Source organism: Podarcis cretensis, assembly GCF_951804945.1.
Source record: "Podarcis cretensis genome assembly, chromosome: 16".
Lineage (NCBI taxonomy): Eukaryota > Metazoa > Chordata > Lepidosauria > Squamata > Lacertidae > Podarcis > Podarcis cretensis.
The window spans coordinates 18,844,020-18,859,347 of record NC_137186.1 but is presented as its reverse complement, the minus strand read 5'-3'; the positions used below and the strand labels follow the sequence as shown (position 1 = coordinate 18,859,347).

Below are 15,328 nucleotides of genomic sequence, written 5' to 3'. Positions count from 1 at the left end.
ATGAAGCTGAATGGTGGAAGATGAAGTACAGATAAAAGAAAGAACTTCACTCAGCACATAGTTAAACTTTGGAACTCCTGCAGGAGGTGGTGATGGCCACCAAGTTGAGTGGCTATTACTGTATTAATAGATTGTTATTAATAGATTATTAATTAATTAATTAATATTAATGGTTCTATTAATAGAGGACTGGGTTCATTCATTGAGGAGGCGCTTCTGAATATTAGTTGCTGGAAGCCCCGCAAGCGGAGAGTGCGCTTGTGTCTGGGTCCCTGTTTCCCACTGAGGCATCTCAGGGGCCCCTGTGGGAACAGGATGCTAGATGGGCCCTTGGCCTGATCCAGCAGGGCACTCCTGATGTTGCGACGGGTTTTTCTGTGCGCTGGAATCCAAACATTCCGGCCCGGGTCCGTCTCTCCTGAGGGGGCCCACGAGTCCGCCTCTCCCACCAAAATGTCAAGATCCCTTTCGGGGAGCCCGTCCTGCCAAAGCCAGAGGGCGGCCAAATTTCCACCCGGCTCATGCACGCGCGCGCGCCTTCCCTCCCTCCCTCCCTCCTCCTCCTCCTCCTCCTCCTCCCCCCCCCCCCGGCCACAGAGGAAGCGAGAGAGCCCCGGCTGGCTTCGGGCAGCTGCTCCAGCCCCCCCCCCCGTCCTGCCCGCGTGCGCTCCTCGCTCCTCGCCTCTCGCGCTGCGGCGCTGCAGCTGTCGCTGCCCTTTAGCCAGCCCGGGCCGGTCCACCATCCCGGGGCAGGGTCTGGGCCAAGGAAGGAGAGAGAGGCAGGCTGGCCTTTGGAGGGAGGGCGAGAGCCGAGCGCGCCTGAGCCTGGCCCGAGCTGCTCCCGCAATAGCCTCTCGGACCCGATCCAGGGCCGTCGAGGCGCAGACGTGGAAAGAAAGGCCGCCGCCGCCGCCGCCTCCGCCCGCGCGTCTCCGCCCCGCGCCGTGAGTCCCGCTGCGCTTCACTCTTTCCACTGGAGAGCTAAAATTAGCCGCTCCTCCGCAGGGCCGGGAGGGAGGGAGGGAGGGAGGGAGGGATCCGGCGGGCTTGGCTGGACCCGCGAACCGCAGAGGTAGCCTCCCGCCCGCCCCCCTTTCCAGGCGAGGGGCAGCGTTGGGGGGAAGTTCAGCCGGGACCCCCAAGCTCCCCTCTTGGCCCGCCTCTTGGGCGCGCACTCAGACCATTGTGCGCGTTTTCCTGTCCGGGGGCTTCAGATCCCCTCTTTCCGACGGATTTCTTTCTTTCTTTTTGGATCTTTTTTATTTTTGGCAATTCCCAAAATAGAGCCTGCCGAGGCGTGTGCTGCTTGTGGGGGAGGGCGCGTTTTCCTGCTGGCTGCGTGGCGGTTTGGAGACGGCTCTTGAAGGTGGTGCGGGGCCGGAGAGACCTCGAGGCCGAGTTTCTTTCCGCAACTTTGTTGTTTGGTTTCTGCCTGGGGAGGTTTTTCTGTTGCTTCTAGGCCGAGCTGGTGGGGGGTCGCGCACCCATCGTGGGTTTTTCAGGGCGAAGGTTGATCTGGGTTTTGCTGGAGGGGCTCTGTGTGACTGCCGGGTTTCTGACTCGCAGGCTGCTCACTTCCAAACGACCTGTTTGTTCAGCGTTTCCCCTTATTTGTTTGCCCAGAGTTTACAGGGAGGGTATAAGAAGCAGGCTGCATATTGCATATTCATTCTGGTTTGTTTGTGGGGAGGTTATACAGTGTCAAGCAAACTTCAACCCAACACTTTCCAGTGCATTTTGCCGGTATGCAATTGAATCCTACTGGCAATGCAGCAGTGGTATGAAATTGCCTCCAGTTGTTGAGCACCCATCCTAAATTGTACTGCTGAAATGAAGACATTGGGGTAACCAGGAGTGGGTTTTGATATAGAAGGACTGTAAGCTCATCTCAGTTCTTGTACACAAAACAAATCGCAGGGCTCAATATTCTATTACCATTACCATTACTATATTTGTAAGAGCACATCAAATTTCCTAAAGCACTGTACATCCTTTAAAAACGTGAGACAGCCCCTCTCCTCAGGCTCACAATCCAGTGGACATGATACAAAAGGAAAAAGGAATGCGGAGGGAAGAGGAAATCTTAAGTGTATGTTGTATTGTTGGGTTTGTGGACCAGGGTGGTGGATCTCACATTTATAATATATCCCCCCAAAACTGAAGTTTGCCTATCCTCATGTAGAGCCCTAAAATACTTTAATCAGAACTTTTATGTTATTGTTTTCAACAAAGAACCGAACCGAGATTAGAGCCATGCTGGGTAATGGCAACCCCAGTGGAACTCCAGCACCCTTCAACACATGTACGTATGTTTCTTGCCACTTGGACCTGCTCTGCTTGAAGTTTTTCAGGTTGGAAGCAGAGAAGCAGTGACTAAGGCAGAGCCCAGAACTGGGAGGCTAGTGTCTAGTTCACTGGGCAGTCCTGACTTTTCTTCATTGGTCATCCTTTTCTTCTCAAAACCTTCTGTAGCTTCTCCACTGAATCCATCCAGATTTGTCCATGCCCTTTTATTTAACTGAGATGCCTGGAGCTGAACATGGAACGCTAAATGCCTTTGAAAAAGAGAGTGTATTTTTCGGTTATGCCTGATGCTTTGCAATGGAATTGAATTGAAGAAAAAATCAGCAGCATAGAGTGACTGATGTGAGCATATTCTAACTAATAGACTTAAACCATTGCTCAGTAGAAGAGCACCTGCAAAGGTCCCAGATTCAGTCGCTGGCAGCATCTGAAGGGATGGAATAGCTGATGATGCATCAGAAAGACCCTTTCTCAGCTGGAGACCTTGGAGACATGCTGCCAGTCAGAGGAGAGCAGCCTTCCCCAACCCTGGGGCCTTCCAGATGTTTGGAACTTCAGCTACCATCTCATCGGGTCCAGTCAACACTGGGTGGGGCTGATGGCATTTGTAGTCCCAAACATCTGGATTGGAGGAGGCTGGAGTTGATAACATTAGGTTAGGTGGGTCAAAAGGCTGATTCATTATAAGGACCAAACTAGACAATTTTGGAAGAAGAAGAAAAGTTGGTTGGGGGTTCTGAGTTCCTTGTATTTCTAGTTTACAGTCTCCTATTCTGCCCTTAATGGGACAACTTACAGGTATAACTATAATTCTCTCCTGATGGGACAAATACTGACTAACAATGTGTGTGTGTGTTTTAGATGATTGAGAGGGAGAACTGTGCAGGGAGAAAGGGTTATTACCTCCTGCTCTCATACCTCTCCTGCACAGTGTTGAGTCCCTGATCCAATTCCTTCCCACCTGCATTTTGTTTGTTTTTAAAGGAAAGATCTGGACAATTGGTCCTGGATCTTCCGTGTCTCACTTTGTTCAATCATTCATTTGCTGAAGCAGAGGCAACCAACTGCTCTGTGGCATTTGAAAGATGAACAGATTTATTGGGGTGTAAGCTGTCATGGGGCCGGAGCCTGCTTTTTCAGATGAGTTCTATGATAACATTTTTTTACAGGAAAAAGTACCTCTGTTTTCTGGTCCCTGGTATTATGCCAGGGGTCAGCAAACTTTTTCAGCAGTCCACTGTCCCTCAGACAGTGTGGGGGGCTGGACTATATTTTTTGGGGGGGAATGGATGAATTCCTGTGCCCCACAAATAATCCAGAGATGCATTTTAAATAAATATTTATTTATTTTAAATAAATATTTATTTATTTTAAATAAATATTTATTTATTTTAAATAAATAAAAGCACACATTCTACTCATGTAAAAACACCAGGCAGGCCCCACAAATAACCCAGAGATGCATTTTAAATATAAGGGCACATTCTACTCATGTAAAAAACCCACTGATTCCTGGACCATCTGCGGGCTGGATTTAGAAGGTGATTGGGCCAGATCCAGCCCCCGGGCCTTAGTTTGCCTACCCATGTGTTATACCTATATAAGTTCAATATATGTACTGTGGAGGGCGGAGGCAGCTTGTCTCGAGTGCGTGTAGCACCTGCATATCTCACACAGCCTGCCATTTTTCACACACTGGCAAAGTTCACCTGTGTAACTGTTAAAAATAACTGTTGATAACAGATTGTAGGACGAGAGTCTGTTTTCCAAACGTATCTTTAGCCAAAAGTCTTCCTCCTCTTCTTCTTGTTGCTTTTGGAAACAGTGCTACTGCAAAGTAAATGGATACAAAATCATAACAGTCGGAGCCTTCAGGAATATGAGAGGATGGGAAAATTCCTTGGGGTGAAAATAAGGATGCCCAATTTTTGTCTGTGAAACGTTGGAAGTTATTTGTTCATTTTGCATGCAGCCTTTCTTCCACCGTGGAACCCAAAACAGTGCATGTTAATTAATTGATTTATTTCATACATGGTTCCCAGACTGTCTCCCATCTAGGCTCTGATCAGACTGGGTCCTGCTTAACTTTAGCAAAGCGGGAGCCTCGTGCGCCTTCAGACCATAACCTGGGCTCATCATGTCCCTGTCGAGGGGCATGTAAGGAAGTAACAATCTGAAAGCCCATGGTAGAGCATCTGCTTTGCACGAAGAAGGTTGCGGGTTCAATCCCTGACATCTCCAGATAACCCTGGAAATGTCCCCTGCCTGGAAACACTGGACAGTTGCTGTCAATCAGCATGAGCAGCATTGAGCCAAATGGATTAGTGGCCCAGCTAAGACTTTTCCCCATTTCCTCATGTACCAATAAATACTGTTGTCTAATCCGCCAGTCTTCAGCTGGTGGGAGTAGGAGTCCCAAACATCTGGTGTCAGGTGGGTGAAGCCAGATTTAGGTTGTTGATAATTTCTGAATGGATTTCTCCGGCCCCACACCTCACATACACCCTTAGACACACACCCTCTCCTTCACTGCAACATTTGTGGCCACAGGCCTGAGATAATATGGGTGCTGTGTGTAAATTGGGTGATGACCCCCCACACACACACATTGCAGTGTGACACCTGCCAGTGCCTCTTCTTTGCTTGATGTGAAGTTTCACAAGCCTTGCATGTTGTAAGTATTTTAGCAAGGGTTCCTTTGTGGTTCTCTCCTTGTCGTCGCCCCCCCCCCCCAAAAAAAATTGGCCTGTGTTTCATTTGTGTGGGTGGGATGGGGGGGGTTGGAGAGGGGAAACAGATGTAGAGGGAGGGCGGAGGACAGAGAACAAATATAAGAACATAGTAAGAGTCCTGTTGTATCAGGCCCATGGCCCATCTAGTCCGGCATCCTGTTCTCAAAGTGGCCAACCAGATGCCTGTAGGAAACCCGCAAGCAGGACTCGAGCACAAGAGCCCTCTTCCTTCCTGTGGTTTACAGCAACTGTTATTCAGAAGCATTAGGGCCTCTGACCGCGGAGGCAGAGCATAGCTGTTGCGGCCAGTAGCCATTGATAGCCTTTAGCTTTCATGAGTTTCTCCAATCCTCTTTTAAATCCAGGCAAGTTGATGACCATCACTGCCTCCCATGGGAGAGAATTCCACAGTCTACCTACGTGCTGCGTGAATAAGTAGATGACTTGATACTGTATAAGGCAGATCATGATGTTCTGAGGCTGTGTCAGGTCCCAGAAGGGTCAGGTTAAATACTGTACCCTTCATGATTTCATAAAGGAAAAGAGAGCCATGCTTGTAACACCCCCGGTTCTTGTACAGTGGATCACTGCCTGAGCTGCATTTATTTTTGTCTTTTATTACACTATAGAGGCACCCCTTTAAAGTGTCCAAACCAGGGGTGGCAGAGAAGTTTGTATGGCCCACATTTTTAAGCCAACCGACCTAATTTGTATTTCCTGGACTGAGAAAAAGGACCGTAATGTGATCCACTATTCAATTTTGTGCATTTTGTATTGCAGTTCTTGTAGCAAAAGTCATAAAGTCTGCAATTTATATTAAATATCTTTAGAAATGCATGTATTGAGGTAAAAAGCATGCTTAGATGTGCATTTTGTGATGAAACACATTTAAGTATACATTTAAAGCCTTGTGGGGAGTTTTTTTAAAAATAAATAAATAAAAAGCTTTCAGATTCATGCTGCCACGGAACAGAATGGACTTATAAAATAAAGACCTGAAAAAACTGATAGAAAATGGTCTGCTCCATCAATCCTTACAGTAACAAGCAACTTACAGTAATTTAAGGGTGAGGAACCTAAGTGTCCCCCAAATGTTGCCCTCCAGGCCTCTCTATTTGGGCCCTTTGGATTCTCCTCAGACCATATCCCTCCATGCCTTTTGTTTTCCTGAATTGAAGACGGGGGAAGCATAGGGAGCTGACTCTTACATGGCAGGCTTCTGTCACATCTGTTGCCACACCCACTTTTGCCTTTGGCCCCACCCACCACTGACATGCGGACCTCCAAAGCTTCGACAAGAGGGAATGAGGCCCTTGGGTTGAAAAAGGTTCCTCACCATTATCGTAATTTTTGGTAAGAAGTGTTAAAACAGTACATTTAAACAATTCCTAACACCAGTTGAATTAGAAGAAGAAGCACATCCACCCCAAACTGATCAGTCAAGTGGGATCTGAAGCAATGTTGGAGGCTCCTCTCCATCTTTGTCTGTTGCCTTCATTGAATTAGCAACAGCCCAGTCTCTGCAGATAGGAAACAGTTTTCTGGGTTAAAGCTATGTAAGAAGAAACACAGTGCTTTTGAGATATGTTATCAACAGTTCAAAATATTCTCCCACCAGTTGCAGGGTGTGAAACAACAGGCTGTTTGGAACATATGCTGTAGGAGAGTGGATGCAGGGCAGGGACTTTCAAGCATCCAGGATTGTATTCGTCATTTCCCCACCATGTGCTTGGTGCCAACCCCAGAACTTTGAGCAAGATGCCCACAGTGAAACCCATCTTACCCTGTAAGGGGAGTGGGCAGGGGAGCATGCTGCAACTCAGGAATCTCCCCCTGCTTTATTATTATATACCACTTTTCATTTATAAATCTCAAGGAAGTTAACAAGAGCCAGTGTGGTGTAGTGGTTAGAGCATCAAGCTAGGACCAGGGAGACCAGGGTTCAAATCCCCTACTTGGCCACGAAGCTTGCTGGTTGACCATGGGCCAGCCCCTGCCTCTCTGCCCAACTTACACTGCATTGTTGTTGCAGGGATTAAATGAGGAGGCGAAGATGCAGCACCTTGAGCTCCTAGGAGAAAAAGGTTGGTTATTAAATAAATAAATAAGAAAGAAAAGCATTAAAATGAAAACATCCAGATAGCCACAACACACAATTCTAGCAATTACAGCAGCCAGAACTATGAAAGAACTCATTAGCGATAACCAGGAAGAGAGAAAGGTCTTTAACCTTTGCGAAAGTCTTCCCTATGTTAGTGAGAGCCTAATCTTGTCAGGGAGCTCACTCCACAAAATGGAATTCTTTCCATTCCTGCTGCTTCTGATACTCTGTGCAAGGTGAGAGTGATGGGACTCTGGGTCTTTTTGCCCTCTGGGGTCAGCCCTGCTTGGACAGAAATGCCAGAGGTGATTGGCTGTGCCTACAGTATACATCAGCATGGTGCCCTTCAGGTGTTCCGAAGGAGGAAGTTGGAAGAGTGGCACTCTCTCCCACTTCCTCTTTCAGCTCTGTTGCTTTTCAAAGCTCAGGTTAATTGCACTGGATCTGACTTTTGCCCAGACCCCTTGGAAAAGCAAAGTGTGTGTGTGCACTCACTCCCCATCTGATTATCTTTATGGATTATGAATGATATTACAGGCTGATGAGATGGATTTGAAGGCCCATAGCTTAGTGGCAGAGGAAAGGGGGCTAGGAAAGGCCTCTACCTGAGGCCCTCCGAGCTACTGCCAGTCAGAACAGACGACACTGGCCTAGAGGGACAGAATCTGAGGCAGCTTCATATTTTTTTTAGCTTTGCTTTAGATCCCTGTGTTCTAATACAAGAGAATGACTGAGGCGGGCTTGCTTTATGCACACAGCTTTCCCTTTTTTTAAAAATGTGCAAAATCTGTTCCTTACAAGTGCTGCCACAGCTGATCAGCAGCTGTCCTAGATTATGTGCATGTGTGTGTGTTTTGTTTCCAGTGAGTGACAGATTCCAGGGTATTTACAAAGGGCTTGCTTTTTCAACCCCTTCTGGTGGGGAGACATCACAGAGGCCCCAAGCGTAATGCGGGAGGTAGCCTGGTTGGTGGGTGAATAATATACTTGAATCCTGTTTGCTTCCTGCTTACCTGTTTTCCACAGGCATCTTGTTGGCCATCGTGAGAATAGGATGATGGTCTGGATGGGCCATTGATCTGACCGAGCAGGCTCTTCTTGTGTTCTTAAGTGCTCCTAGTTTTTTGTTTATTGGTTTGCTGATGAAAAACCTGGGGCTTCCATGAGGGAGAAGACACCAGTCTATGTTTGGGACCTCTGAGATGATTGGAAGGGGGTTGCTCTTTGGAGTGTGATGCTGAAGGGTCACACTCTGCCTTTCTGCCACGTTTTGGTGGGATCCAGCTGGGGTGGAGTGAGAGAATGGTAACAGATGGGAAGAGTTTTGGATATTGATGAATGATGTTCCCTGATTACCCAAGCCTGGTCGCCTTACAAATGTTTTGGATGACACACTTCCTTCAGCCCAACCAACGTACAGTAGCTATTTCCAACTCTCAACTCCCATCGACTTCAAGCAGCACTGCCATTTTGGACCACAAACTCACGTCATCTTGGCTGTTTTGAATGTCAGCTCCCATCATCTTTAGCCAGGATGATCCTTAGCTGCTTGTTGGGGCTGATAGGAGTTGTAGTCCAAAACATCTGGAGGGCACTAAGCTGGGGAAGGCTGTGTTTCTGGTGGTAAATATGTAGCAATTTTAAAATGATGTCGTTTTTGCTATTTCTAAAGATTGACCTTGAAATCCATTGGTTTTATATACTGGCTCTTTTACAATGAACTTGAATGTCAGTATAATAGAGCGAATAGTTATAGTGTTTGTGATTGTAATGTTGTGAAATGAATTTGAGAATAGACAGGTCCTTATGGTGTGCATTGATATGCATGTATTTTTGCAGTTACGAATTGCTGTAGAATTCACTTATTGGTTTGTTGCTCTAACGACACATTCAGCAGAATCATAGGCAGATCCACACCATCCATTTAGAGCATCCAACTCCCCCCCCCCCCCAAATCCTGGGAACTCTCATTCCACCTATAATTGCCAGTAGCCTTAACAAACTACAATTCCCAGGATTCTTATAGGGGAAGTCATGTGCTGTAAATGAGCATTGGGTGTGCTTTAAATATACACTGTGGACCTCCCCTTTAAGTGTCAAGTCTAAAATATAATGCTATCCGTTTGCAGGTGCATCTCTGACCGCCCACCCTTTTAAAACTCCCTGCATGTGGGAGAGAAGGGGTTCCATCTTTCCCCCTTCCTGAATTGCTAGTTTTCTATCTGCTAGAAGATTGCTTTTTTATGACGTACACAATCATGTGTTTTCTTCCCCTCATGCTGCCCACCATCTCAACACAGTGTGAAGTGGCACAGCTCAGGAAAAGCTTTGCCACTAGATCAGACAGAATGTATTAACTGGCCCTTGGAGGGTCTAAGTCTTGGGGACTGACCTTGGGGCGACACCTCTAGGGGAAAGATGCATAACCTAGTTGCCCTTGGTGATGTTTCTTCTTTTGTAAAGAGGCCTTAAGCCTCTCCTCCTCGGCTTATCTCTTTGATCTGCAGTGCATAATTATTACAGTGTTTCCTCAAAACATGTTTGCTGGGCCAATCCTGAGGACAAGTGAAAGGGTGTGTGTGGAGAGCGGCACAGACAGGGATGGGGAACGTCACTCCCAGGGGCTGAATGCCCTCCAAGACCCTTTGCCTGGCCCTTGGGACTCTCCCCAGGCCACTCCCCCATACCAGTTCAGCTCTGCATCCTGCTTGATTGTTTCTGGCTGGATTAGAATGCGTACTTGAAGTCTGGTAATTTGTCTTGCTTGCCTGGGAGAGAGATGTTTGTGTGTATAGAGACGGGCTGTTTTTGCATGGAGATAAAATTAACCTGGGTTGCTCCGCCTACTTCCTTCTGACCCTGCAGACCCCTGGCAAGTGAGCGCTGGAGGTTTGCCTGGAAGTGAATACAGCTTTGACTAAAGTATGGTGAGGGAAGACTGGGTCTGGGTCTGGGAGGAAAATGGCCCCTGCTCTGGAACACAAGAAGAACCTGCCTCCTGTGGGAAACCTGCAAGCAGGTCCTGAGGACAAGAGCCAGGGCCGTCTTAAGCATATCCGGCGTCGTGGTGCAAAGCTCCCTCCGGCGCCCGCCCCCCTGTTTCCCAGAGTTGTCAACTTTTTTTAAGGAGGGTGGCGTTGCCGGCGGGGCTGGAGGAGGCAGGCAGCGGCTAGATGGCGACTCCTCTGGTGGGGAAGAGGCTGAGGCTGGACGCGGTGCCTCCCGGCTCAGCTGGACGCTTCATGCCGCGGTGGCCACGGCAGACGGAGGCTCCGGGCACAGCACAGCATGGCGCAAGGGTGGCGAGCTGATGCCGGGAGGCGCCGCGTCCAGTCTCCGCCTCTTCCCTGGTGCCCTCCAGAACTTGGCGCCCCGTGCCACTAGCCTCTATGGGTAAAATGCCCCTGACAAGAGCATCTCACCCCCTTGTAGTTTTCAGCAACTGGTATTCTGAAGCATTGCTGCCTCTGACTTTGGATGCAGAGCATAGCCTCCATGGCTCATAGCCTTGTCCTCCATGAATTTTTCTAATCCTCTTTTAAAGCCATGCAAGTGGTGGCCATCTGTGCCTCCCATGAGAGTGAGGTTGACAGTCTAACTACGTGCTGCATGCAGAAGGACTTTCTTGTTCCTGTCCTGAATATTCCATCATTCAACTTCACCGCACGTCACTGAGTTCTAGTGTTAGGAAAGAGAGAGAAAACCTTTTCTGTATCCACTTTCTCCGTGCCAGGCATAATTTTATTTATTTCTATCCTGCCACTTCTTACTCAACTTTTCTCTAAACTAAATGGTTCCAAGCACTGCAACCTTTCCTCAAACGGAAGGTGCCCTGTCCTTGCTACCAGGCATTACAGCATTTCCATGGAGACCCAGAAGAAGAAGCGGAGTCGGCTAAGACCTTGCCTCTTTGGCCCCGAGGAGACCTGATCCAAAAGGGGGGAAACATCCTGCAGCTGCTTGAAACATCATATTGTGTTTTTAGAGCAATCTGACCCTGTGCACCCAAACACCCTGGCTGAAAATACTTCCCGGCCTTGACCAGGTCATTTCCTGGACACAAGCCAGCCTGGCCTTGCTTGTCTGGCTCCATCTAACCGTCCCTTGTGGCCAGGGCTGCCTGGTCCATGGATCCAAGACTGGGAAGCAGGGGAGTGCTGGAGGAAAAGGGTAGTGACTGGCATATCAGAGTTCATAGCCCAACACACTAACCCCTATGCCACACTGGCTCAGCCTTCCAGGATGAACCTAGGCCTGATCCTGATGGAAATTGTCCATTATCCTCTCCATGCACTTCACTGGCTTCAGCTCGGGTTGGGGAGGGGGCTCCCCCATTCCCCCAGCCCCTTCCAGATCTGATTTCTGCATCTGCCAGGTTCACAGAATTTGCTTTCATGCTAACCGAACACCTGTAAAAATCCCGTTCCTGCCAGTGCAACTTTTTGCACTATTTTTGCAAAATCCGGTGGCGGTTTGAGAGCAAAATCCTGCTGAGGATGATAAGGTAACCTGGAGGAGCAGAGGTTTTCATTTTTCTCTTTAGTAATTCTTTTAATGAGGACACCTCTCATCCTCCATGCTGAACCTCCTCATTATCAGGGATCTGAATTTCCACTGTGAGGCTAGTGACAGGGAGAAAATCTTCCAGCACCACCTTCTTGCAGAGAGAGATAGCAGTTGGTTATTTCATGCCCTGCAGGGTGCTGAAAGGCGTGTGGGCGGAGGCTGCAAGCTTAATGGCCCCTCACTTCCCTCCATTTAGAGAGGAAGTTCTATTTAGTGCAGGCTGATTGAGGGACGCAACTGGCTTGCGGCTGGTACCTTTGGACTGATGGTGGAATGCTCCTTGGAGATGAAATAGAGAAATTCACCGGCAGTTGCCCAGTCTTATTTTCTTACATTAGGGTAGGCAATGTGGCACCCTCCAGACATCGTTGGACTACCAGTTGCATCATCTCTGACCATTGCCTGTGCTGCCAGGGGTTAATGGGGCATCCAGTGAAGCTGAATTTCCTTTCTTTCTTACAATCTAGTCGTATATAAATTGCATGAAATTAAATAAGTATTGGACTATGTTTCAAATACACCAAGAGTGGCAGTAGGAAGACCACAGGGTTATGGTATATCATACGGGAAATCCCTGGAAACTTTGGATTCTGTTCGAGTCAGCTGCTGCTTATCCACCCTTTTTTGTTTTTCTTCAGGCAGAAATGAAATATTTTCCCCTATCCCTTAATGTAAGCTTCTATTGAGCTTTTCAGTTTTCATACCTCTTTCATCAAGAGCAACAAAATCAGAAGAAAGGAAGGGAAAATGGAGAGCGGAGGAAAAGGCTTCACAGAATAAAAGAAGCAAGAATACCCATGTGGTTTGAAGTGGATTGGCCCCTATCCAACGGAGTTGCACAAACGTGTCCATGCAGACCAGGCTCCTTCAACTCCATATATTTTGGACTACAGCTCCCATCAGCCCCAGCTAGCACAGCCACGGTGGGAGTTGTAGCCCCAAACATGTGGAGTCCACTGGTGGATGACAATAGAAACTTCCCTTTGTTAAGTAAGGACTTGTTCTGCTACCTCCCCAATATCTGGTTTTTATTTTTCTGAGGGAGAGCCCCCAAAGTGCAGGAATATGATTCAGTAACCTGTGGACATTAGGGAGTCTTGTTTAAATCTTGATTTTCTGTTGTACAAGGCGCACAAAGAGAAGAGGGCCTAAAAGTCTCAGCTGTGCTGATGGTGTGGCTCTGCTTCCCTTCTTTAATTCCTTTCCCACTTGATGGGAAGGAGGGACCTGGGGCAGCTGGCTTCTCAGCAGACTTGGTGCAGGCCCCTTCTCTCCCTCTGCACAGGTCAGTCTGTAGTTATGAACTTATTTTGGAGCTGAGAAGTTCATGGATAAGGAGAGGACTAACGGTTGGTAGACAGGATAGCTAAAGAGAACTTCCATATCCATATTCAGCAGCTGGATGCCTCTGAACAGTAGTTTCTGGGGGCCAGGGACAAGCAACAATGGGTGCTATTGCCTTTTAGGGGGTTTCCAGAGATAGCAAAAATGTTTGAATCAAAATGCTGGACTCAGTGTGGTTTTGGTCTAATCTAGCAGCAGCTCGGCTCCTTTAACTGTGTCCCCCCCACACACATATTGAGTGGTGTTGCGTTGATTTGTCCCTTTTTATGTTTAAGCTGGAAAGAGGGATTGCATGGGCTAGCCATGCGATAATGCGTCTTGAGCTGTTTCCTTACTCTCTTTTTTTCTACTTGCCTGGGCCTGGGCCATCACTTTGAAGACGTTTGATGATGGCCCCTGCTTCCTTGGGAAATTGCTTGTCATAATTGCTTCCAGGTCCTCCTTTGCCCTGAGACTATAAAACCCTCCCCTCTCGCTTTTCCCCCTTAACCTTCTCTGTTCTCTCTATCCCACTCTACATTTTCCTGGGCTAATGCAGGGTGAGAAAACTGTCTCTGGCAAGCAGTCAGTAACCACCTTGCCAGCTGGCAGTTCCCTCTTCCATGGGGAGTGGAAGGGCAGGAATGCAGGAGGAAAGGTTGCAGCATTTGGGACTTCTTAGTTTGGAGAAAAGGCGAGTAAGAGGCGAGTTTATGAAATGATGCATAGCATGGAGAAAGCAAATAGAACTTGTTGGAATGGAATTGAGGGCAGATAAATGAAAGAAAGCGCTTCTTCACTCAGCGGCATAGTTAACTATGGAACTCACTGCCACAGGAGGCAGTGATTGGGCCTCTTGCATTTCATCAGAGAGGGCATTCTGCAACATCACCACTGCCACCATCGTTGTACAGTGGTACCTCGGGTTACATGCGCTTCAGGTTACATACGCTTCAGGTTACAGACTCCACTAACCCAGAAATAGTGCTTCAGGTTAAGAACTTTGCTTCAGAATGAGAACAGAAATCATGTTCCGGTGGCGCGGCAGCAACAGGAGGCCCCATTAGCTAAAGCGGTGCTTTAGGTTAAGAACAGTTTCAGGTTAAGAACGGACCTCCGGAACGAATTAAGTACTTAACCCGAGGTACCCCTGTATTTGTATGCCGCCTTTCCATAGTTGAAACCATGTTCAAGGCGGCTCACAACATGAGAAGATGTACATAATTGCAAAGATTTCAAAAATGGTCATAAACGATAAATAAAACGCATTAAAAAGTACACTACAGAACTGAACAATTTCCACGTCAGCCATAAGAAGATCTAAAGATACAAAAATTAATATCAGTAACAGCAGCACCCCCCCCCCCAAGAAAATTCTACTAAACATTACCCCAGCCCAAGACTGGTGCCAGCAGTGGAAAAACCTTCCTCTGTGTTACCATCATGGCCAAATTGTCTTGGTTCCGCTTGCTGATCTGAATTCCTTTACCTGGGCAGTAGAAGCAAAGATGGATGATGATGTTGATTTTATTTTATTTTCATGTTATTAGTATTATTAATTTAGTTTGCCCAAATGTATGTTGGAACAGGTGCCTGTTCTCTGTTCTGCAAAAACTTGGAAGTTCCATTCATAGACAGGCGCTTGGCTGCTCTTGGCTTGTTGCTATGGCACCTGATTTCCCCCCTAATATGCTTTAGTAAAATGTGCCATGATTAAACTCCCCTTCCTCCCCGCAATAAGGGATAAGTAAATGATTAGTGATCACCTTCTTCCATTTGAAAATAATGGGATGCAAAGATCAGGGGACTTGCTGGTCTGTGTTTTGAGATTGCACAGGTAAACTCTGCTAGCAGTTTGAGAAACCTGGAGTCATTTCTGAACAGAGAAGAAGAACCTGAGAGTTATTAGGAAACCCCCTTCTCCCCTCATAGAGCTATACAGTGGTACCTCGGGTTAAGAACTTAATTCATTCCGGAGGTCCGTTCTTAACCTGAAACTGTTCTTAACCTGAGGTACCACTTTAGCTAATGGGGCCTCCCACTGCTGCCACGCTGCCACCGCATGATTTCTGTTCTCATCCTGAAGCAAAGTTCTTAACCCAAGGTACTATTTCTGGGCTAGTGGAGCCTGTCACCTGAAGCGTCTGTAACCCAAGGTACCACTGTAAATTCCAGAGGGGATTAACAGTCATTCCCTCTTCCCAGGGAACCCTGGGAATTGTAGTTCTGTGAGGGAAATAGGGGGGTCTCCTCATAACTCTTAGCACCCCTCACAAATTACAGCGCCCAGGATTTGGGGAGG

The 15,328-nt window shown here is 47.6% G+C and overlaps 1 protein-coding gene across 2 annotated transcripts in view; it reads left to right on the top strand.

The window, feature by feature from the left end:
* Positions 1–15,328, top strand: part of MEF2D (myocyte enhancer factor 2D) — a 140,631-nt gene that overhangs the window by 52,467 nt on the left and 72,836 nt on the right. The window contains exon 1 of one of the 2 annotated variants that reach the window (XM_079956838.1): positions 730–944. The exons of the other annotated variant lie outside the window; for it this stretch is intronic. The gene's annotated coding sequence lies outside the window, so the exon portion shown is untranslated. Of the gene's footprint in view, positions 1–729; positions 945–15,328 lie in introns of those variants that run through there. 2 annotated transcript variants of the gene reach the window in all.